Source organism: Neodiprion virginianus, chromosome 6 (genome assembly GCF_021901495.1).
Source record: "Neodiprion virginianus isolate iyNeoVirg1 chromosome 6, iyNeoVirg1.1, whole genome shotgun sequence".
NCBI classification, from domain to species: domain Eukaryota; kingdom Metazoa; phylum Arthropoda; class Insecta; order Hymenoptera; family Diprionidae; genus Neodiprion; species Neodiprion virginianus.
Window position 1 is genome coordinate 12,396,723 of NC_060882.1, and position 23,612 is coordinate 12,420,334.

Sequence of the window (23,612 nt, forward strand, 5' to 3'; positions counted from 1 at the left end):
AATTTCCTACAAAACTATGAGTTGTGCAATTCATCAAAATTTTTTGTAAGCCAGTTAAAAAATTCATAAGCAAAACAGAAATTTCTCTCAAAATAATCAAACTTTAAGCTTTGATATCTTTTAAACGGTAAGGTTTACGAAAAAATTGTAGGAGACCTTTTTTGTAGAGCGTTCGATTTCCTACAAGAATATGAGGGGAGATATTTTTTAACGAACAGTTGTCAAAGAGATATGAATTTTTGTTTCTAATACTCAGGAAAAAATGCAAGATTGCAAAGCGGAGGACCTTGTTATCAAAATTAAGAGCTCATATTTGGTGAGAATTCTTTAGAGGTATCTAGCAACCGATTTCCAGAGTATAAAGTAAAAAAAAAAATACTCATTTTTTTGGCCCACCCTAATGGAGAGTGCCAAGATTCGTAAGCATAGCGATACATTGAGTAAAATATCAAAAGCATCCAATGTCATACGGCGGAAGCATAAGATGCTCAAGTTGGACAAGGACACGACCGAACAGGTTATGAGAAAGGTATTCGAGCCTTTAGTAACACCGTTGCAAGAATTGGTTGATGCCTCAAGACAGCAGCAGCAGCATATTGAACGTGAAATGGAAACCGAACTACCGGATGTGACAATGAAAAAAAAAGGAGAAAAAGATGACGAGAGTACCGGGAATGATGATGATGATGAGGAGGAGGATGAGGATATGGATGAGGGGAATTTCATGGATGCAAATGATAAAACACTGAAGTTTGGTGAAGTTTCTACAAGAAGTACGCCGGTGAAAAAAACAACGGATTCCACAGCACAATATTTGAAAATGTTCAGCTCAAGTAAAAAGAAGGATTTGGATACCACATACGGTGTTCGAAAGTTGACAAACGGTATGATGATTGGTGATACACCGATCAATTTCACTGATAATCTGGTCAATGTGAGAGATAAAAGTTATGAGAGAACACCTGGATTACTCGTATTACTGTTTAAAAAATCACCCGATGCATCGGTTGTAAATGACGCAGACAAGAATAATCATATGAAAATTGTAACGACGACAAATGCGCATCAAAAACGTTACCAAGCCGATGGAAGCCTTCGAGATGATTCAAAAAGCGTGAAGTTTAGAAATTTCATTGCACAACACGTTGGCTCGTCGAAAAAATCAGGTAAAGGCTTACCCGACTATAAGATTGCGCGAAAAGAGGGGCAAGATGTTGATTACGTCTACTGGGATGATCCAAATGAAATTGTAGATCGTCTCCGGCTGCTTATGGCGTCACAGGCTGCAGACAATACCAGCCATTCCAACGAAATAGTCTCCATTATTGAGGAGTTGTGCGAGGCCGGAATCGTTTATTAGCGGCGTGTAAACATAAAATCATCATTTGTTCAGTGACCGTCCAGTGATGAGCATAGACATATTCGGGCGACACTCGGAGCGTGGTGTGAGTGAAAAATTTATCCGAGGGCCTCCGGGTGTTGGATTCAACACCACCAACGACAATCAGTACGATATAGACGGTAAACGATTGTGTAACATAGCTGATCCGCAGCACTCCACCGATGCCGTTTCCTTAAAAGTTCTCAATACCGCTTTACAGTCTATGGCTGTGGATATTGTGAATACTTTTCAATCAAATTTTGAGAGTTTCGCGCATAATCACAACGAGGAGTTGAAACAGCTAAGCATAAATAACAAAATCATACAAAACACGTTGAATCGTATCAAACATATTGGGGAGCAAGCAACACCGACGCTGGGACAGACCAGCAGGGAATTAGTATCGATTAAGGAACCAGAGTGGTTGGACGGCAATTCGAAAAATTGATAGGTGAAGAGTTGGAAACAATGAAGACTGTAATAGCCGCCGAACTTCACAGACAGGCTCGACGTAACTATCCGCGCCGATTCGTAGATGTACGCGGACTGGATGAGACCTGGCAAACTAATCTCGTCGATATGACAGCATACAGCTCGTGCAACAAGGGATACAAATACCTACTAACAATCATCGATATATTTTCCAAGTACGCGTGGGCGGTGCCGATAAAGTCCAAGAGTGGGAAAGATGTTACTGCTGCCATGAAATCTGTACTGATCCAGAGCCGTATACCTACACATCCGACACTGATCGAGGCAAAGAATTTTACAACTGCGAATTCAAAGCCCTCGTGAAGCATCACAATATCAACATGTATTCGACATTTAGTACCTTGAAGGCGTCGATATGCGAACGTTTCAATCAAGCATTGAAGAATGAAATGTGGAAGCGGTTTACTCTCCAAGGATCGTATAAGTGGATTGATATTATGGATAATTTAATAAAGTCCTACAACAACACCAAACACCGCACGATTCGGATGAAACCGGTGGATGTTAGCACGGAGAATGAAAAACAGCTGTATCGTAGCGTGTACAAGCCTCGGCGAATCAACCGAAGTGATCGAGCGCGGAAATTCAGTGTAGGCGATCGAGTTCGAATCAGCAAGTACAAGAATGTATTCGAAAAAGGCTATACACCCAATTGGACGACAGAAATATTCACCGTGAGTGAGGTGAAAAATACCAATCCACCCACCTACAAACTTACCGATTATCAAGATCATCCCATCGAGGGGGGCTTCTACGAGGAAGAGCTCGCCAAAGTGAAATATCCCGACGGCTACCTTGTGGAGAAAGTATTACGCAACGGGGGAATCTGTTCTATGTAAAGTGGTTGGGTTTTGATAGTTCGCACAATAGTTGGATAAATAAAACAGACATGTAACATAATTTGTATGTATTTTCCGAATTACAATAAAAGATTTTGAATATACAAATATTTCCACATTTTATCTCCTTTGTACGCACGTGTGCTATACTCTGTACTACGAAAATAATAATGATAATAATAATAATAATGATAATAATAATGATAATATGCAATTTTGCCATACGATTATTACACATTTTAGTTTTTGGAAAACTTTTTTTCGATTTCTGAAAATTTTTTTTCATTTTCTGAGAACTTTTCTCGTGGTAAACGAATGAATATCAGTAATTGCTCAACATATTAATAATAAACAAATAAATAATTGTTGAGTACATGAATTCGCATTTTCAAATCCATTGAATATCGTAATGATCGTGAAACATTTCCGCCCGATGGTAGATCGTTCGAGGCGTCAAACAGCAAATATTCACATCAATTCTATGTCTACAGTTTATCCTATAGCTATTGGGGGGCTGGGACTAACCCCCAAGGTACGGTGTCGGTCGGTCCAAGTATCAATTGCCGGTCGCATCCTGCCAACTGAGAGCCTATTTTTTTTGTACGATCATGCTCACTTCGTGTTTTTTGCTGCGTATTAAATACTGTGGAAGAGTCAACTCTTGGTAAGCCGTCAGACAGCGCTTATAATCATCAAACGTGATGCTATTTATCGATGAATTTCTTACTCCCTTGGCGCGCTTACTCACTTTTACGCCACTGTCATATTTTTTCCCATCCCCACCCATCGTAGTAAATGTGTACAGCTTTGCTCGCAGTTCCATAAACTCTGTCATAATTTCACCATTATTTTCATCCTTCATTAGCCCTAGTTGTTTTTTGTTTTCAAAGGGAATACCATACACATTGTCGGGCGGATAGTCAGAGGTATCAAACATTGTATCCACATCACGTTTGATGATATCGTAGATATTAGGCACATTGAATTGATAAGTGAGGCTGTCTGTGTCGGTATACATCAATTTAGCTTGATAATTGGAAAAGTTGGTTTTAATGTAATTATGTTGGAAATCGTAGGACTTCCGTTTTCGTTTTGGATGTGAGTGGCAGGTGTGCGAAAGAGTGTGAGTGAAAAGGGGAGAATTTAGCAGGATAGCAAAAGTGAGGAGAAAAGGAAATAGGGCAGAGAAGGAGCGGGAAAGACATAGACGGGAGGTCGGGTGAAGGAAATAGGGAGGCAGGAATAGAAGGGAAGGGCAGTTGAAAAAGAAAAAGGGGAGAGAGTTTTGAGGTTAGTCAGAAAGAGCCGGCGGACGGCAACGATAGGGATAGGACAAGAATAGGCGGTGACATCTAGAGAGTAAGAAGGGGGATAGAGTAGAGACAGGTAGGAGGCAGATAGATAAGGTAGGGAGCAGTGACCGAGAGAAAGAGTATAAGTAACGCGGGTGGCCAAAAAGAAGGGGCGAACAGGGAAAAGGAGGAGAAAAAAAAAGGTAGGCCGGGCGCAGTAGCAGCGTTAGGGAGAGATAGGAGGCATAGCCTGGGATCGACGTCGACGGTGCTAGACTGATGGAAGAGAAAGCTGGAGGAGGAAGGGGAAAGAAGGGAGGAGGATGTAAACGAGATACAGGAACGAGAAGAAGTATTTGGGAAAAGCAGGAAAGTGCACCGGTCGCCGGAGGGCAAGACAAGTGAGGAAGGGAAGGCAGAGGGAGGGGGTATACAGGATATGCTAAGGTTGATTAGGGAAGAGCCAAAGATAGGTCTAAAGGAGGTCAAAGGGCAGGGAAGGGGGATCAGGGAAGAAATGGAAAAGATTAAAGGCGAAATGACTAGAAGGGAAGAGCAGTGGGAAGTAGAGAGAGGGAAGATGAAGGAAACGATAAGGGATCTAGGTGAAAGACGAGAAGAGGTAGAAGAGCGGAGAGGGGTGGGGAAAGAAAGAGTAAAGGAGAGGCCGATAGAATTAAAAAAGAAGAGTGCAGAAGGCGGGGGGGAAAGGCAGGTACAGGGGAATGTGGAAGTGGCGCAGGTAACAATAGATAGGTTAAAAGAGATGGAGTGGGCCATAGAGAGAAAAGAATGGGAAGAAAGAAGGGGAAATATAGTAGTGAGAGGAGCGAGACTAGAGAAGGAAAGAGAAAAGGAAGGGTTGAAAAAGATTTTGTAGCTGATAGGGGTAGAGGTCGAGGTAAAGGATATGTGGGAGGTAGGCGCAAAAAAGGGGGGAGAAAAGGGGATATGGATAGCAAGACTAGGAAATAGGGAGCAAAAGAGGCAGGTAATGGGAAGAAAAAGCCTCCTCAAAGGGAGGGAGGAGAGAATAGACGAGGATCTCACCTGGGCAGAGAGGAGAATGAAATGGAAGTTGAGGGAGATAGCAGCTATTGAGGAGAGAAGGGGAAACAGAGTAAGAATAGGGTATGCAAAGATCTGGATAGAAGGGAAAATATGGAAGTTGGATGAGATAGGAGAGGTGCTTAGGGACGGTGCAGAGAGAGCGAGGGAAGAGGGGCAAAGGGAGGGGAGGGGAAAAGTAGGGGAAAGCGATAGGGAAAGGTCAGCAAGCGAGGAAAGACAAGAGGGAAGTATAGATGCACAGGGAAGGGTACGTAGGGAAAGGCAGTCGGGGGAATGGGTAGTGGGGGGGGCAGAGAAAGGGGGGGAGGGCGATGTAGAGGAGAGAGGGGGGAGTAGGCGAGACGGAAAGGGAGGGGTGGAAAGTAGCTTTTTAGAATGTGGCGGGGCTCGCGAGAAAGGATGAAGATTTCTGGAGGGGGCTGGGGGAGTGGGATGTAATATTTCCAATGGAGACGTGGATAGAAAAGAAGGGGTGGGAAAGGATTAGAAATAAGTTGCCAGTAGGGTATAAATGGGAAGTACAGTATGCGGTTCGAAAAAATAGGAAGGGAAGAGCAATAGGCGGAATGCTGTGAGGGGTAAGAAGGGAGATAGTAAGTGGGGAGGGAGGGAGGAAAGAGGTGAAAGAGGGCATGATAACAAGGAAAATAAGTGTAGGGGGGGAAAAATGGGTAGTAGTAGGAATACACGTAAACGGGGATCGAAAAAAGAAGATAGGGGAATTGAAGGAGCGGGCAGAAGAAATGGGGGGAGGTGCAAAAGTGCTAGTGGGAGGTGATTTTAATGCCAGGTCAGGGCAGGAGGGGGGAGGATGCTGGGGAGAAGGAGAGGAGGAGAGTAGTAGTAGGAAATCGAAGGACAGGAAAATAAACTCGGAAGGTAGGCAGCTGGTGCAATTTTTAGAAGAGACAGGATGGGCAATAATGAACCGGAACATAGGGGGGGATGAGGAGGGAGAATTTACGTATGTAGGAGGGGCGGGGGTGACGGTGATAGACTACGCTATAGGAGACATCGAGGTAAGGAATAGGGTCAAAAGGATAGAGATTGGGGATAGGATTGACTCGGATCATCACCCGGTAATAGTGTGGTTAAGGGGGGCAGTGGCTAGGACAAGGAAAGGAAAAAGAGTAGGGGGAACTAGTAGAGGAGACTGGACGGAGGAGGGTAGGATGAGGTTTAGAGAAGAAGTTAAATGGGAGGGGACAGGAGAAGTGGATGTAGGTAAAGAGATGGAGAAAAGAATAAGGGAGTTTAGACGAGCCTTAGATGTAGGAGGGAGGGGGAGGGAAGCGAAAAAGGGATGGTGGGATGAGGAATGTAGGCGAAAAAAGCGGAAGTTAGGCAGAGTCTAAGGAAATGGAGAAAGGGGGAGGGAGAAGGGGACGCGTATAGAAAGGAAAGAAGGGAATATAATAGGCTATGCGAGGAGAGGAAAAAGAAAGAAAATGAGAGATTCATAAAAGAAGCAGCGGAAGCAAGGACAGAAAGCAAGGTACGGGAGATAGTTAATAGGGAAAGAAAGAAGTGGAAGAGGGTGAATGAAGAAATAGGAGATCAGGAGTGGAGGGAGTATTTCATGGGATTATTAGGCGGGGTAGAAAGCAAGGTAACATAAGGCGGGGCGACGATAAATAGGAAGGGGGACGGGGAAGGGGAGCTGCAGAGGGAAGAGATTAAAAAGGTGATAGGAAAGCTGAGGGATGGAAAGGCACCAGGGGGGGATGGAATAGTTAGCGAGGTATGGAGGTATGGGGGGGAAGAAATGGAGCAGTGGATATGGAAAACATGTAACAGAGTTTGCGTGGGGGAGGGCTGGCCAGAGGATTGGAGGGAGGGATTGATAGCGCTGATAGTTAAGAAGGGGGAGGGAAAAAGGGTAGAAGAGTATAGGGGGGTGACGTTGATGCCAACTCTATATAAGGTGTATGCGATGGCATTAGCGGATAGGTTAGGAAGAGAGGTAAAGGAAAAGGGCTTGATACCGCAAAACCAAACGGGTTTCAGAAAAGGCATGGGTACAATTGACAATATATATTGTAACGTTCTGGACGTTACGTTAATAAAATATGGATCCGCGAGTTTACTTATTAAGTCAAAGAAATCAAGAGCGTGAATAACAAGCCAAAATCAAAGGCGAAATTAAAATGTTGTGAAAAGCTTTTAATGCGTAATATGTGTTTCTCGTTTAAAGTCTGAAACAAGACTGTTTTTACAATAATGTTGGTTGGCGCAGCAACCCTATTCTTTTTAAAGACATAAGAGGTTTATAAACGTCTTTTATCTATGCTGACTACTGGATCATTAAAGAGGGGGCAAAACGGGTGATTTCACCCTTTGTAACACTACTCCCCCCCTAGGAAAAGAGTCGTCCCGACTCGGGAAAGATAAAGCAATTATAAAAGTATTCTAGTAGTCAGTGCTCAAAGGTGAGTTGGAGCTGTGGCTCTAAAAATTTATGAACTCCCTTTTTTACTATCTGGCATTTGCCCACAGTCTCAAGGTAAACCACAGAAAACCTTGAGCAGATAGTTGAGCGTTAAATAATTCCAAAAATTTATGCGCCTTGTTTTTACAAAGGTAAGTGTTATCTAGTGTCATGTGGCTTCATGACTTTGGAGACAACAAAATCATCCGGATCGCCGTCGAAAAGAAAATCCATTCCTCTTCAGGGAAAATAGTGCGGTGAAACAAGCACAGACGAGTACGACGAGGCGGGAAACCATACATGGAAGAACTCTGGGTCCTGGGCAACATAAAGCTGATTCCCTCTGAGAACCGGCACAAGAAACAGGGAAAAGGAATGGGTGACTGAATCCAAGGCTTCTTCAGAGACAGCACACCCTAGAGTTTGAAGGACAAATGTGAGTGGTGGTATAACAATTCAAATTCACTTAGTGAATTTGGGAGTTAGTGAAATTGGGAGAATATACGAATAAAATAAATTAAATTTGTATTCAAAAGAAAAGAAACGATCTTATCTGAATCATTTCTGCGTCCTTCTTCAAAATAAGACCACCAGTCATCTTCAGGAATCGGGGAAAGATTGGATGGGAAAAGGCTGTGTCAAGTAACCTGAAAAAGTACTCACAAAAACTGACACTCAAGGTTAATAAAATGTGAAAATCAAGCAATCGCTCATCGACCTTAAAAATAATCGTGTCTCTATTCACATTTCAAAAGAAACCAAAGCCTGTCCGACACAAAACTCGATTCCAGAGAAGAAATTTCTAGAAAGAAACAATCGAAGAAAACAAATTTCGAATTGATTAGCAGCTCAGAAATAACAACCCATTATCAAGCTTCCGTAGTAGGAAGAACCATGTCGAAAATTCACAACTTAATAAACGCGGGGATATTAGCCATTTAACCTTTGACTTTGCTAATTTTAAAAACTTGTCAGGAGAACAATTAGGAAGCAAATTCCAGAATTCATGGAACAAGTTTTCTTGTGGGTTTTTCAATTTTCGAATCGAAGAAGGAAAAATTGGTCCCCTCTGTACGTCATGCTGCACCCGCAGGTAAATGAAAAACAAACACAAGAAACAACCCCTTATTTAAATAGAAATTTAAATTGATTTTTTTTTTTTTATTGTGAAAATTCCAGTCCTGAACATCTGCGAGGTGAAGTTGACCTCCACGCAACTTTTCTGAAGGACAATACTTCTTGCACAGTTTGCAAAGATAGTCTTATCCTCATCGAAAAACCGACGGAAGGCTGCTCCGAATGTGAGGCCGTAAAGACTGAATTGAAAACCATCATTAAAACCGCATACCACTTCCAAATTATTTAGTTTCTTTTTTTTTTTTTACTGTTCAAATATTCTTGAAAATGCAAATAAAATAAAATTAAATCGAAAGGTTTAACTTTATCCGTGTGTCATTGCAAAACAGAAGCTAGAATAAACTTGATCGGCTGCAGATTCTGCATTGATAACCAAAACAGGAGCCGATAAAGAAGAAAAGGTTTGTTTCACTAGCCAATCTTCATGAACCTCATGAATAGTTCTGAGTAGCTCTGAAGAAATGCTTGATTCCTCCTCACGAGAACGGGAACTAACTCGAGCAAAAGAAGTTTCTGGGGAAACTCGCAAATAAACAATCAAATCTACTCTGAGCTCAGACGAGCGAATGAGAAGATCAAAATTTTTCGTCAATAAATGAGATTCGAAGTCGCGAAAATTACCTAACCTTCGACGAGCTTCTACAAAACAATTGCTACTGAATATCGATCTTTCCATCACCTTTACAGGTAATGAAGTTGTCTGCAGATGTCTATCTAACATAACCATTTGAGCGAAATGCTGAAAATAATAGCAAGAACGATCTGGGTCTTGATACATCAAATCTAGAAGATTAATTCCAGCTACATCTCGATATTCCTCAAGAGGTTCTAAAAGTGTACAGACCTGGCGATCTGCTAAAAACCTCTTGGTGAAAGTTGTTTTTCCGCATCCGATATTTCCTTCAATAATAATCGTAAGCGGTCGAGTTTTACTCAAATGAATTCCGAAAGGTAAATTCTTCTCCCAATCGATAACCGACTGTAAAGAAGGCCAAATCGATCACAGTCGTCAAGGGTGTTCATTTGAAGATCTAACCTCGAAGGATGTTCCTGGTCTTGGAGAGACTGTTCCAGGTTGATCTTTTTCAAAAGGAGTAAGACGATCCAAGTGAACCACTTTCTGACGCGAATGAGGAGATCTTCGGATTCTATAAACAACATCATTTATCCGGTTAACCACTAAGTAAGGGCCTTCCCAATTTCTTTGTAGCATTGGACATCGTCCTTTCTGTCTTCGAGGTTGAAAGAGCCAAACAGAATCTCCAGGATTAAATTTTAAATCTCTGGCTCAAATATCATAACGAGTTTTCAATTTATCTGAAGCTATAGAAATTCTATTCCTAGCAAAGTGATGAATTTCTTCTAAACGTTGTTGTAATAAAAAGGCATAATCTGTTTGATGCTGTCTTTGCACAGGAACAGGGCCTTTCTCTAAATCTGACGGAAGTCGAAGATTTCTTCCAGTAAGCATGAGGGCTGGCGTCTGTTTCGTCGTCTCATGAATCGCAGATCTGTAAGATAAGAGGAAGAAAGGGATCCAGGAGTCCCAGTCTCTCTGATTCTGCTCTACGAAGGACGACAAATACTGTAGCAAGGTTCGATTCAGACGCTCTATCATGCCATCAGATTGCGGATGCAAAGGAGTTGTACGAGTTTTTCTGACCCCTAAAATCTGAGTAACCTCTTTCATTAAGGTTGACTCAAAATTTCGGCCTTAATCAGTATGAAGTTCTAGAGGAACTCCGTGCCTACAAATAAACTCTGTGACGGGTTTTGAGTCCGCACGAATAATATGGGTGGGGAAGACAATTAGAGACGGGGCGGATATAATCGGTAAAACTTGATGTGTATATTTGTGACGGGGGGGGTGTACAGGTGTGGCGATCGGGGGAATGAGTCGACTTAAACTAGGAAAGGTACAAAAGGGTTGTAGACGTTAGCTGTGGCTGATCACGCCTCAGCCCTTAGCGTTCCTTAATACTAACTTACAGATACGCGCGCGGGGGAGGAGGAGTGTGAGGTGCCGGGGAATGTGAGGTAGGGAGGGTTGATATTGCCAGGGGACGGGGAATGTCGTGTGACGGGGAGTGGGAGGTCGAAAGGGTTGGTGTTGCGAGGGGAGGAGCAGATCGGCTGTAGGATGCAGGCTAACCTGGTGTCGTCAACGTGTGTGTGTGTGTATCGAGGTGTGGTGGAGTGTAGTTGGGCCTCTCCGGTTCCCTCTCCTGGAGTCGTCGGCGTGCGTGTAGCGGCGTTGTGTCGGTGTGTGTGTATTTGTGCTTCACTCTCTTTCTTTCTCTCTCTCTCTCTCTCTCTCTCTTTCGCTCGTATCCTTGGCGTCGACGGTGTTGCTGCGTTTACGGCCGTGATCGTACTGCTTCTCGCGCTCGGCTCTGCCGAGCGTCGGGGGGCTTCGGTGATGTTCGGGTCTTTCCCGACGGGACAGGGCTCACCCGTTCGGCTCTTCCCCGCGGGTTTGGGGTTTGTTGTGACTTGCACTCTAGGTGCAACGTCACAACTCCCCCCTCCCCACGCGGGGCGAGGCCTATAGGGTGAGCCGGTTTCGGTGACGGATTTTGTGGTCCTTTCGTCTGTGTATTCTCCTTTTGTTATTTTTGTTGTCTTTGTGTTGTCTGCTCCGATCTGTCGGGGTTAAGGGATGGAGGTTGGGTTGTATTTGCGGGGTGTGTGTTTGGTGTGGGTTGTGGGTCGTCTTATATCTACTTATTCTACTTAGTCTCTTTTTTTCTTATATAAACTTATTCTATTCTTATATTATTTTGTACTTGAATTTTTGGTTTTGGTACGGTGGCTCTCGTCGGTGTGGGTCTTGGTGAGTTTTTGCGTTGTTCTTTGTACCTCGTGGCTCGTGGTTTCTTCTCCCTTCTCTTCTCTCTTTTTGGGTTGTGTTCTGTTTCTTTGGCCTCCGTCTGTCGTTGTTCGTCCGTCGGTTTGGTGTTGTTAGTGTATTTGGTGTTTTCTGTTTTGTCCCTTTTTTTTTTTTTTTTTTTTTTTTGTATCGTATTGCGTCCCGTGTTGTGTGTGCGTCGTTGTTCGTCCGTCCGTTTGGTGTTGTCAGTTTGTCTAGTGTTTCCTGTTTTGTTCTTTTTTCTGTTTCCGTATTGATTTTCGTTTTTTGTATCGTTTTGAGTCCCGTGTGGTGTGTGTGGCTGGTTGGGGTGTTTGTGTATGTTCGACTGTGTCCGTGAGTGAGGTGGTGTCGGTGTTACTGTCTGTGTCGTTGTCCGTCGTTTGTGTTTGTAGTGTGCCTGTGTGTGTGGTTTCGATGTGTATGACTGTCTCTGCGGTGGAGGTGGTGGAATCTGTGTCGCTGTCGGTGTCTGGTGTGTTGTGGGGTTGTGTTTTGTGTGGTGCTGTTTGATGTGTGGTGTGTGGTTGGTGTGTTGAGGTGCTGGCTTCTGTTTCGTCAGTGTCTGTGCGTTCGTGTGCGCGTCTAGTCAAGTATCTTTCTTTATGTGCTCGTAATTCGTCGTGTAGGGTGCTTGCTGGTACTAAACTTGCGATTATGGCTATTATCTCGGGGGGTGGTCCTGTGTATTGTTTGCATGTTTGTTTTGTCTGTGTCGATTCTGTGTGTCTGTCCATGTTAGCGAATGTCTGTAAGATCCTGTCCTCTGTCTTCTGTGGTGGTCTCGCGAATCTGGTGTGTGTCCATTGGGGGGTCGGTGTGGGGGGTGGTGTGTACCGTGGTGTTGGTGTGGGTGTGGGGCGTGTGGTTGTATGGGGTGTTTGTTTCTTGGTGGGTGGGTGTGTAGTCGTGTGTGTGGCCGTGGTTCGTGTGGTGTGGATAACTGTTGGTGGGTGTGTGATAGTTTGTGGTGGGTGTGGTGTGTCTGTGTTAGTTTGTGTGCATGTTTGTATGTGTTCTGTGTATTTGGTGCCCCGGACCAGCCCGTTGCACTTCGGGCATTGCCTTGGTCCGGAGGGTGTAATTGTGTGTGTGGTCATCGTTGTGTGTGTTTGTGAGTGTCTCTGTGCGGTTGTGGGTGCAATGGTTGTTGTGTGTGTTACTGTCGTGGCGGTCTTTGTTACCTGTGTGTGTGTAGTGGGTGTCGGTAGTAGAGTTCGTCGGGTCTCTGTCTGGTGTGTGCCGTCGCGTCCGTATCTGTGTGAGTGTGGGGCCTGTCCTGGTGTTTGTAGTAGTGGTGTTCTCTCTGTGTTTGTTGTTATTGTCGTCGGTCTCGTCAGTCGTAGTGTCATTAGGGCCGGTATTCTTGGTTGTTTATTTTCCATGTTGTGTTTCTGTGGAGTGAATACACATGTTAGTTTATTTTCGGGGTGTGTTATTTGATTATGTATATAATTTTAGGTCTTCTATATGACATTTTCCTATATTTCTACCGCTCTCTGTTGTTAATTCGTATATTGTGGGTGAGATTTTTCTAGTGATTATGTATGGGCCTATGAATTTTTTATTTAACTTAGCTGTCGTTCGTTCTGGTCCGGATGAGAGTGTGTGATTCTTTTTTAGTACCCTGTCTCCTTCCTTGAATTGAATGTCTCGTCTTCGTAGGTTGTAGTAGTGTGCTTGTTTTTCGTTTGCTTCTATCAAGTGCCTCTGTACTTCGTCTCTAAGTATTTGTAGTCGTCTTAAGTGGTCTGTCCATCTGTCTGTGTCTTGTAATTCTACTTCGTCGTGGTTCTCTAACTGATTTCTTAGACATTGTGTGGGATTTAATTCCCTTCCTAGGTTTAAAAAGGCTGGTGTGTGTTTAGTTGATGTGTGTGTACATGTATTGATTGCAAATTGTAAGTCTTGTAAGTGTATGTCCCATTCTGTGTGGTCGTTGTTTACGTAGGCTTGGATCATTGTTTTAGCGGTTCTGTTGACTCGCTCTACGGGGTTGGCTTGTGCGTGGTATGGGGGGATTGTTGCGTGTCTTATGTTGAATTTTTGTGTCAGTTCACGTATGAGTTTGTTTATGTATGGTGTGCCGTTGTCTGTCAGTAGTATGCGTGGTGTACCCCATCGTGATATTACGTGTGAGTGGAATGTCTGTTCTACTGTTTTGGCGTTTGCTTTGCGTGTGGGTATGATTTCCACCCATTTAGTGTATAGGTCTTCGAACACTATGATGTATTGGTTTCCCTTTTTTGATCGTGGGAGTGGGCCCATGATGTCGGAAGCTACTACTGTCCATGGTTCTTCAATAATTCTCATGCCCATTAGTCCTGCTGGTCGCGCTTGTATTGTTTTTGTTCTTTGGCATGTGTCACATTTTTTTATGTAGTTTACTGTGTCTCTGTACATCCCTGGCCAATAATATGTTTTTGCTACTCGTTGGTATGTTTTTTCGATCCCTAAGTGTCCTGCTTGTGTTACGTCGTGGTTTTCGTGTAGTATGTGTGTTATTTTGTCTTTGGGTATGACTAGTTTCCATGGGTTTGTGTCTGGTAGGAGGTTTGAGTGTAGGGGGTTCGGGCGGTGGAAGTATAGTTGATTGTTTCTGATTCGCCACGACTCGTTTTTCTCTGGGCGTGTTTGTACTTGTGTTTTTTTGTATGTGTACCACTTGTCTGTCGTGTCTACTATTGTGTGTATGTGTTCTTCGTCTTCGTGTCGTCTTGAAAGTGCGTCTGGCACGTCGTGCATTGTACCTTTTCTGTGTGTAATGTCAAAGTCGTATTCTAATAGTTCTAGTGCCCATCGTGCAAGTCGGCCTGTGGGGTTTTTTAATTGTCTAAGCCACTTCAGTGCGTGGTGATCTGTAATGACTTTAAAATGGTAACCTTCGACGTAGGGTCTGAATTTTTTGATGGACCAGAGTACCGCCAAACACTCTCTCTCAGTTGTTGAGTATTTGCGTTCTGCCTCGCTTAGCGCACGGCTAGCGTAGGCTATGACATGCTCTTCGTCATCGAGAGATTGTGTTAGTACGGCACCTATCCCTGTTCCGCTAGCGTCTGTTTGTAGTGTGAATGTTTGTGTGTAGTCTGGGCATGCGAGTGTGGGTGGTGATGTGAGTGCGTGTTTGATTGTGTTCATTGCGTTTTCTTGTTCTTCCCCCCAGTGCCATTTCTGGTCTTTTTTCAGTAGTCGTGTTAGTGGTTCTGTAATGTGTGCGAAGTTGGGTATGAAGCGTCTGTACCATGATGCCATGCCAATTAGTCTCCGTAATTGTTTTATTGTTTTTGGGCTTGGGTAGTTTTCTATGGGTTGTGTTTTGTCGGGGTCTATGTGTAGTCCGTGTCTGTCTACTATGTATCCGAGATATTTTACTTGTGCGCATCCGAACTCGCACTTCTCTGGGTTTATTGTCAGTCCTGCGTCTGTAATTCTTTTTAGTATTTGCTCTAGTCTTTGTAAGTGTTCGTCGAATGTTTGTGTTACTATTATGATGTCGTCTAGGTATGCGAATGCATATGGTTCGCATTCTGGGCCTATGAGTCTGTCTAGTAGTCTTTGGAATGTCGCTGGTGCGCCTGTCAGTCCGTATGGCATTCTTTTAAATTGAAATAAGCCCATTCCCGGGACTGTAAAGGCTGTTATGTGTTTGCTGTCTTTGTCGAGTGGTATTTGGAAGTATGCTTGGCTTAAGTCGATTTTTGATATGTACTGTGCTGTCCGTAGTTTGTCTAATATTGCTGTCATGTATGGTAGTGGGTATGCGTCTTTTTTTGATACTGAGTTAACCTTCCTAAAGTCTAGACAGAAGCGATATGTGTTATTTGGTTTTCTTATCATGACAATTGGGCTCGACCATTCGCTTTCTGATGGTTCTATCACGTCTTCTCTCAGCATTTTGTGTATTTCTGTGTGGATGGCTTCTCTAATTTTTGGTGATACCATATAGTATCTTTGTTTTATGGGTGCGTGTCCTTGTGTGTCTATTTTGTGTTTAATTAGGTGTGTTAGCCCGAGTTGGCCTGGTAGTGTTGAGATTTTCTGCTGTATTGTCGTCTGTAGTTGTGTGTGTTGTGATTGTGTGAGTTCTTGTATTCCTGCGCATATCTGTGGTTCGGTTTCTTTGTCGGTTTGTGTGTCGTCTGTTGTTTGTGCGTTTGTGGGTATGATTTTTTGATTTGTGATTTGTGTGTTCTGTGGGTTGTCTTTTTGGGGGGTGTTTTCCGGTGGTGTCTTTGTGTTGGGTAGTGTTGGTGTTAGTGGTTTTTGTTTTATGGTTGTTTTTTTTTTTGTGTTTTCATGTCTTTCTGTTGTTTTCGGCTTTGTTTGTTGTTTCGTTGCTTCTAATTTTTCTGCTGCTTTTGCTTGTTTTGTGTGTGTTTGTGTTGATTGGTGTCGTGATTCTCGTGTTTGATGTATTTGTGTGTATTCTTTGAGTGGTGTTGGTAGTTCTTGTGGTCTAGTTTGCATGTGGTAGTGTGTCTGTGGGTCGTCTATCAGTGACCATGTGTTTTTTCCATAATTTATTAATATTCCAAATCTTATTAAGTCGCTGTTACCAATGATACATTGCGAGCCTAAGTTTGATATTAATCCGAACTTAATTTCTTTTGTTATGTTGCCGAGGCGTATTGGGAGTGTTACTGCTCCTTCTATCGTCACCTGTGTTCCGTTTCCCATTGTGGCTGTTCTGTCGGGTGTGTTGTTTATTTGTGTGTCTGTGTTGTGTAGTATTTGTATTACTTCTGCGCCTAGGTATGAGTGTGTTGCGCCTGTGTCTATTAGTGCGTTAAATTCGTGACCGTGTATTTCGATTCTGATGTGGAATCTACTTTCCGTTATGTTGTTGTCTGTCGTAGGTGCTACTGTTTCGGGTGTGTTTGTGTTGTTTGTGGGGTTGCCCTCCACCCTTGCTGGGTCAACCCTTACTCGTTTCCCTGGTTCTGTGTCTGTGTGCATTGCCATCTGAAGTGTCCGGGTTGGTTGCAGTTAAAGCATCTACGTGGTGTTATGCCTGTGTTTGGGTTCGTTTGTGTTTGTTGCTGAGTGTAGTGTGGTGAGTTATACGTGATTGCGGGGTATCGAGTCTGTTGCGTGTTTTGGTTTGTTTGGTTTCGTCGTATGTTGTATGTGAGTGCCGGTGGTATATTTGGTGTTGGGAGTATTGCTGGGCGGGGTTGTGTTTGTGTGTACTTGTATGGGATGTATTGTGTGTGGTGTGTTTGGTGTGTGTAGGTTTCTCGCGGGTGTGTGTAGTTGTTTAATATTGTTTGTCTCGTGTTTTCCCATTCGATATTTGCTTCCCATTCTTTTGCGGCCATTTCCAGTTGGTCGAAATTCGCGAAATCGTATGGTTTTATGTATGCCTTGTATTCTATTTTCATGTTTCTGTATGCCAGGTCTAATTGTGTTCGTGGGTGGTATGGTGGTTTTAGTTGTGATAGTAGTGTTCTAAATTGTATTAGGAATTGTGTGATTTTTTGTGTTGGTCCTTGTACGTAGTTTCTGATTTTTTGTTCCAGTCTGTCCCTATGTTGTATGTCTTGAAATGCGTGTGTAATATCTCTCTCGAATTCTTCCAGTGTTCGCCATTTGCCTCTATTTAATCTGTACCAGTTTTTTGCGTCACCTTCGAGTATCGGGCTGAGGTTGTTGATTAATTGTGTATCGTGTATTTCATAACCCGTTTGGTAGTCGCGGAGATTTTGTAAAAATTCGTCTATGTCTTCGTTTGTGTCTCCTGAGTATTTTATGTTCCATGTTTGTATTGTTTTCATTGCCATTGCTGGCTGATTCCAGTATGTACTGTTTGGGTTTGATGTGTGGTTTGTGTTTGTGGGGTGTATTGACTGTGTGCTGTATATGTGTGGATCTTCGTATACGTTTCTGTCGCTTGGTGATGCTCCGAGGTCTATTAGGTTTTGTATAAGTCGTGTGTTACGTGTGTTGGTGGCTAAAAATGTGTCTGTTCCTGTGAAGTGTCGGTTCGTTTGATTGGTTGTTACCGTGTTAGTTTGCGTGTGTGTAGGTGTGGGGATTGTATTGTATGTTTGTGTGTGATTTGTTGGTTCTGGGCTTTCTTGGTGTTGAATTTGTGTACTGTGTAAATTGTGTGTATTCTCTATGATAGCTGCATCGATTCTATTTATTGTGTTTGGTGAATTTATCGTGCCTCGTCTATCTATTTCCTGCGGTTGGGTCGGCGTTTGTTGATCTCGTGTCGCGCGCGGCCCGCTCTGTGTCGAGTTGTTTTGGTTGCGTTCGGGTGTGTGTATGTCCATGTGTTCGCGCGCTAGGCCTTGCGGTTCCCTGTGTCCTTGGTCTGCCATTGTGTGTATCGTGTTTGGTAGTGTGTGTGTTCAACTGTCGTTATTTGAATTTTCGTGACTGTGTAGTTTTGTTTCGTGAGTCTATGTGTATTTTGTTGGCGTTTATTCCTGTGTTTTGTCTCTTAATTGTTTGGATTTGGGGTAAAAATGTGGGTAATTTACGTTGGGCGCCAATTTGTGACGGGTTTTGAGTCCGCACGAATAATATGGGTGGGGAAGACAATTAGAGACGGGGCGGATATAATCGGTAAAACTTGATGTGTATATTTGTGACGGGGGGGGTGTACAGGTGTGGCGATCGGGGGAATGAGTCGACTTAAACTAGGAAAGGTACAAAAGGGTTGTAGACGTTAGCTGTGGCTGATCACGCCTCAGCCCTTAGCGTTCCTTAATACTAACTTACAGATACGCGCGCGGGGGAGGAGGAGTGTGAGGTGCCGGGGAATGTGAGGTAGGGAGGGTTGATATTGCCAGGGGACGGGGAATGTCGTGTGACGGGGAGTGGGAGGTCGAAAGGGTTGGTGTTGCGAGGGGAGGAGCAGATCGGCTGTAGGATGCAGGCTAACCTGGTGTCGTCAACGTGTGTGTGTGTGTATCGAGGTGTGGTGGAGTGTAGTTGGGCCTCTCCGGTTCCCTCTCCTGGAGTCGTCGGCGTGCGTGTAGCGGCGTTGTGTCGGTGTGTGTGTATTTGTGCTTCACTCTCTTTCTTTCTCTCTCTCTCTCTCTCTCTCTCTTTCGCTCGTATCCTTGGCGTCGACGGTGTTGCTGCGTTTACGGCCGTGATCGTACTGCTTCTCGCGCTCGGCTCTGCCGAGCGTCGGGGGGCTTCGGTGATGTTCGGGTCTTTCCCGACGGGACAGGGCTCACCCGTTCGGCTCTTCCCCGCGGGTTTGGGGTTTGTTGTGACTTGCACTCTAGGTGCAACGTCACAACTCTTTAACGAATGCCTGTGCTACAGTGGAGGCTTCTTGATCAGCGAGAGGAACCGCTTCAGGCCATTTAGTAAAATAATCAGCAATAACCAGAGCATATTTATTTCCAGAATGGGTTAACGGGAGAGGTCCGAGAATATCCAATGCTATTCTTTCAAATGGAGCTCCCACGTTGTAAATTTGAAGAGAGCTTTGTCCTTTCGCTCGAGGTCCTTTCTTTGCCGTGCAGATTCGACATCTTCGACACCAATCTTCAACGTCCATCCGGCAACGGGGCCAAAAGTAGAAGTTGCGAATTCTGCCCAGAGTTTTATTTGACGCGAAGTGTCCGCCTGCAGGAGAATCATGATAAAGAGCAAGAATCTCTGCAACTCGTGACCTGGGAACCAAAAGTTGCCACCTGATTTCTTTCAAGTCTGCAGATTCCCATTTTCGGTATAAAATTCCATCAATTAGAAGGATAGAGTCCCATTGAGCCCAATAAATTTTCAAATCTGGCTCAGCTAAAGATATATCCTGCCAGTCTGGGCGAGTTTCTGCTTCTTTCCAAGACTTCACTTGATTCAAAGTGTCGTCCTCTTGTTGCGATTTTCTCCATTCCTCCTGGTTATTTTCGAAAGAAATCTTCCGTATTATAAGAGAGGGGTCACGGTTTTTCTCTAATCGTGTACACTGTTTACACTCTGGCATTTCCTCGCAGGGTCTTCGAGAGAGAGCATCGGCGTTTCCATGATGAATTCCTACTCGATGACAAATGTCAAAATCGTACTGACCGAGCCTTTCTAACCATCTAGCTACCTGACCTTCGGGAGATTTGAACGAAAGTAGCCACCTGAGAGAAGCATGATCTGTACGTATCAAAAATCTCCTGCCGTACAAATAATGGTGAAAATGTACTACGGTCTTAACAACAGCTAAAAGCTCTCTACGAGTGACACAATAATTCCTCTCGGTTTTACTCAAAACTCTGCTGAAATAGCTTATCACTCTCTCTTGACCTCCCTGAATTTGTGACAGAACCCCACCTATTCCTGAAAGAGATGCATCCGTATCTAAAATAAAAGGAATTTCGACCTCTGGATAAGCTAAAATCGGCGAAGAAATAAGATTTTCTTTTAATTTCTTGAAAGCCTCTTCGCATTCCGGGGTCCGGTCAAAAGGAATCTTGATTCCGGTCAAGTGATGGAGAGGTTTAGCTATACTAGCGAAACCTTTTACAAATCTTCTGTAATACGTACAAAGGCCTAAAAAGCTTTGAATTTGTTCTTTATTCTTAGGTGTCGGGCAAGAAGAAACCATCTCTATTTTGGACGGGTCGGTCTTCACACCTTGTGCTGAGACGATATATCCGACGAAGCCTACTTCTTTCTGGAACAGATGGCATTTTTTCGGGCTCATTTTCAGACCTGCTTGCTTCAGCCTAGCGAAAACTTGCCTGAGATTTTGAACTTCTTCTTTGAAGTTCTTGCCAAAGACGATTATATCATCTAAATAAACGAGGCATATTTTGCGAGTGAGCCCATGGAGAACAGCTTCCATCATTCGTTCAAAGGTAGCCGGGGCATTACTCAAACCAAACGGCATAACCTTGAACTGCCATAATCCTCCTAAACCCGTAACAAAAGCTGTTTTTTCTTGATCTAGAGGATCCATTTCGACCTGCCAGTATCCGCTCTGAAGATCTATGGTGCTGAACCGAGTTGCACCAGCTATCAGGTCGAGTGTCTCGTCGATTCTGGGTAAAGGATAAGAATCTTTCTTCGTTATATCGTTCAGCTTCCTATAATCGATACAAAATCGTTTGGATCCGTCCTTTTTGTTAACAAGGACGATTGGTGAGGCCCAGGGACTAGACGATGGTTCAATCACATCGTTCTCTAGCATGTCTTCCACAAGCTTCTTCACCTCTTCTCGGGCGTTGAGAGCAAGTCTTCGTGGAGCTTGTTTTATTGGCGAACTCTCTCCGACGTCGATCTTGTGCTTGACAGAAGTACATCGGCCCTTATCACCACTATCTTTGGCGAAAGAATCTATAAATTCTAGCAAAAGAGATTTAAACGATTCTACCTGAGCTGAATTTAACGAAATCGAAGATTTCTCAACAAGGCTCTGTGAATGTAGAGGAAAATGTTGTTGCAAATCTTCCTCCGAAAGTTCTATTTCTCGAATTCTAGGAGGAGTCCAATAAATTTCATTTCTATTTGTACAAAGAGTTATTTCGCGATTGTTTGAAGCTAGTGAATTTCTCTTAGTCGAGATAACACAGTTATGAGCTGTAAGAAAGTCTATTCCCAAAATACCTTCATCCTCTATATCTGCTATGAAAACCTTATGTGGAGAGTCGATACACCCAAAAAGGTTAATTTGGACAGTAACCTGTCTCAAAACCGGAGTCGTCTCTCCAGTGGCTGTTCGCAGAGAAAAAGAGGGAACAATCTGGTCATCGGATTTAAAGAGATCCGATCGAACTACGGTTACTTCTGCGCCCGTGTCTATTACCCATAGACAATCGACGCCATTTACAGTACCGCGCGCGTAAAGACCAGACTGTCGTAGACTTCTAATTAAAAACTGTTCTCTAAGAGGGCTTTCACTTCCAACAATCTGCGATGATTTTCGCCCTGACAAATCATCTGAAACTAGTTTTTTGGGCGAGTTCCTGTTGAAGAACTCGATTGAGGATTTGCTTTCCCTATTTCTATATTTTTCTTACGCCAGTTATAAGAGTTTGAATTCGAGCCTTGCATCGGTTCTCTACTAATTTTTTTCAATTAGAAAACAATGATTGGCGTCGTGACCTATTTTTTTACAAAATATACAGGTCAAGCCGGTTTGACTCGTCATGACCGCGTTTTTATTTACACGCTTGTTTTGCTGGTTTTGAAAAAAACCTCGATTTCTTGGTTTAAAATTACTATTGTTATTTTTATTTCTATAATTTTGAGGTTTTGGTTCCTCCGAGTGTTCAAAACTTCGTCTTTCTGAGGTGTTTTCGGACACCTCAATCCGACGAAGCCTGTTCAGCCCAAAATATTGTTTCCTCATTGCCTCCACCTCGAGGGCTTTGGCCGTTGCCTCCCTCAGAGAAGTGAGGCCCGATGTTCCAACGGCCATTTTGATTTCTGGATCACTAATTGCATTCAAAAAGGCTTGAGTCGCTAATAAATTACGAGACGGCTCGTGATCTGGCAATGCTACACGTGAAAGTCGTTCTATATCCTGGCTAAGAGACGCGAGGTCTTCGTCTCGTCCTTGTCTCCTAGTCTGTAATTGAGCCGTGTACAGTTTCGTCAAGCGGTCATTTCCGTATCTCAACTTTAGTGCAGAGCTAAGTTTCTCATAATCAGAAATTTCTTCTTCAGACAATGCCGTTAAAACATTCAGAGCCGGCGTCCGAAGACAAGAGGCAAGGCTGTGGGCCCTCATGGCGGAGTCCCACTGATTATGCTTTGCAATAGTGTTAAATTGACGTTCATACTCTGCCCATGGAATCTTTCTATCAAAAATTGGCGGTTCACAAGGACAAAAGGGTTTCTCATAAATCTGAGAAGTAACCCCAGGAAGTCTCGAATTATTCAATTGACTCAAATGAGAGTATTGAGGTTGAACCTGAGACAGAGGCTCGGAAAAATCAACCTCATTATTTACTCTGTTTCTACAAACTGGGGATTCAACTACTCCCCTAATAAATGGCACAGACCTTGAATCTCGAACGTCCTGGATTCGTCCTGGATGTCGGATCTCTTGAACAACGGGAACAGGAACAGGTGAGGGAACAGGAGAGGGAACAGGAGTAGCGACTCTAGAACCCTGCGGTGTAACAGCCGGTCCTCCAGTGCCACTCATTTGATGAACGGACTGAAGGGCCGCCACAGTCGTCTGAAGAAGGTCTTGAAGATTAGTTTCTGAACGCTCTCGAGCCTCCCCAGTCGTCCGGAGAAGGTCCCGAAGATTAGCTTCTGAACGCTCTCGAGCCTCCCCTTCTCGCCTCCGTTGTTCCTGTTGTTCTTGAAGCAGCTGAATTAGATGTTGCTGTTGTTGAGCAGCAACTTCTTGTCGTTGTCTTGCCGCTTCTTGTTGTTGTGTCAAGATCTTCAGCAGATCAAGTTGAGAGACCGCCGAAGGAGTTAAAAGAGGGTCTACTGAAGGTGATAAAATTTCTTCTGGAACCCTCGGATTTTCCATGAGAGAAGATTCTTCTCCACTTTCCCTTCGACGTGAGCGCGTCATACGACTACTGCTCATTGTTTATTACACGCACTGAATCGACTTAATTAAAAAGAAACTCAAAATCCCGCTTCTGACACCAAATGTAACGTTCTGGACGTTACGTTAATAAAATATGGATCCGCGAGTTTACTTATCACGTCAAAGAAATCAAGAGCGTGAATAACAAGCCAAAATCAAAGGCGAAATTAAAATGTTGTGAAAAGCTTTTAATGCGTAATATGTGTTTCTCGTTTAAAGTCTGAAACAAAACTGTTTTTACAATAATGTTGGTTGGCGCAGCAACCTTATTCTTTTTAAAGACATAAGAGGTTTATAAACGTCTTTTATCTATGCTGACTACTGGATCATTAAAGAGGGGGCAAAACGGGTGATTTCACCCTTTGTAACAATATGTACTTAATTATTAATTCAATAGGCAGGTGGGTAAGGATAAGGGAAAGATGGTGGCGTTCTTTGTGGATTTGAAAGCGGCGTTCGATTCAGTGAACAGGAAGGTGCTGTGGGAGACTATGGAAAGGTGAGGGGTGAGGGAAGGACTAAGGGTGAGGATAGAGGAAACTTACAAGGAAACTAAGAGTCGAGTGAGGAGCGGGGGAAAGGTAGGAGAGGCGTTCT

At 43.7% G+C, this 23,612-nt stretch overlaps 1 protein-coding gene across 4 annotated transcripts in view; it reads left to right on the forward strand.

Annotated features, from left to right (window-relative positions):
- Positions 1-23,612, forward strand: part of LOC124307480 (dipeptidase 1-like) — a 1,861,010-nt gene that overhangs the window by 430,902 nt on the left and 1,406,496 nt on the right. The window lies entirely within an intron of this gene.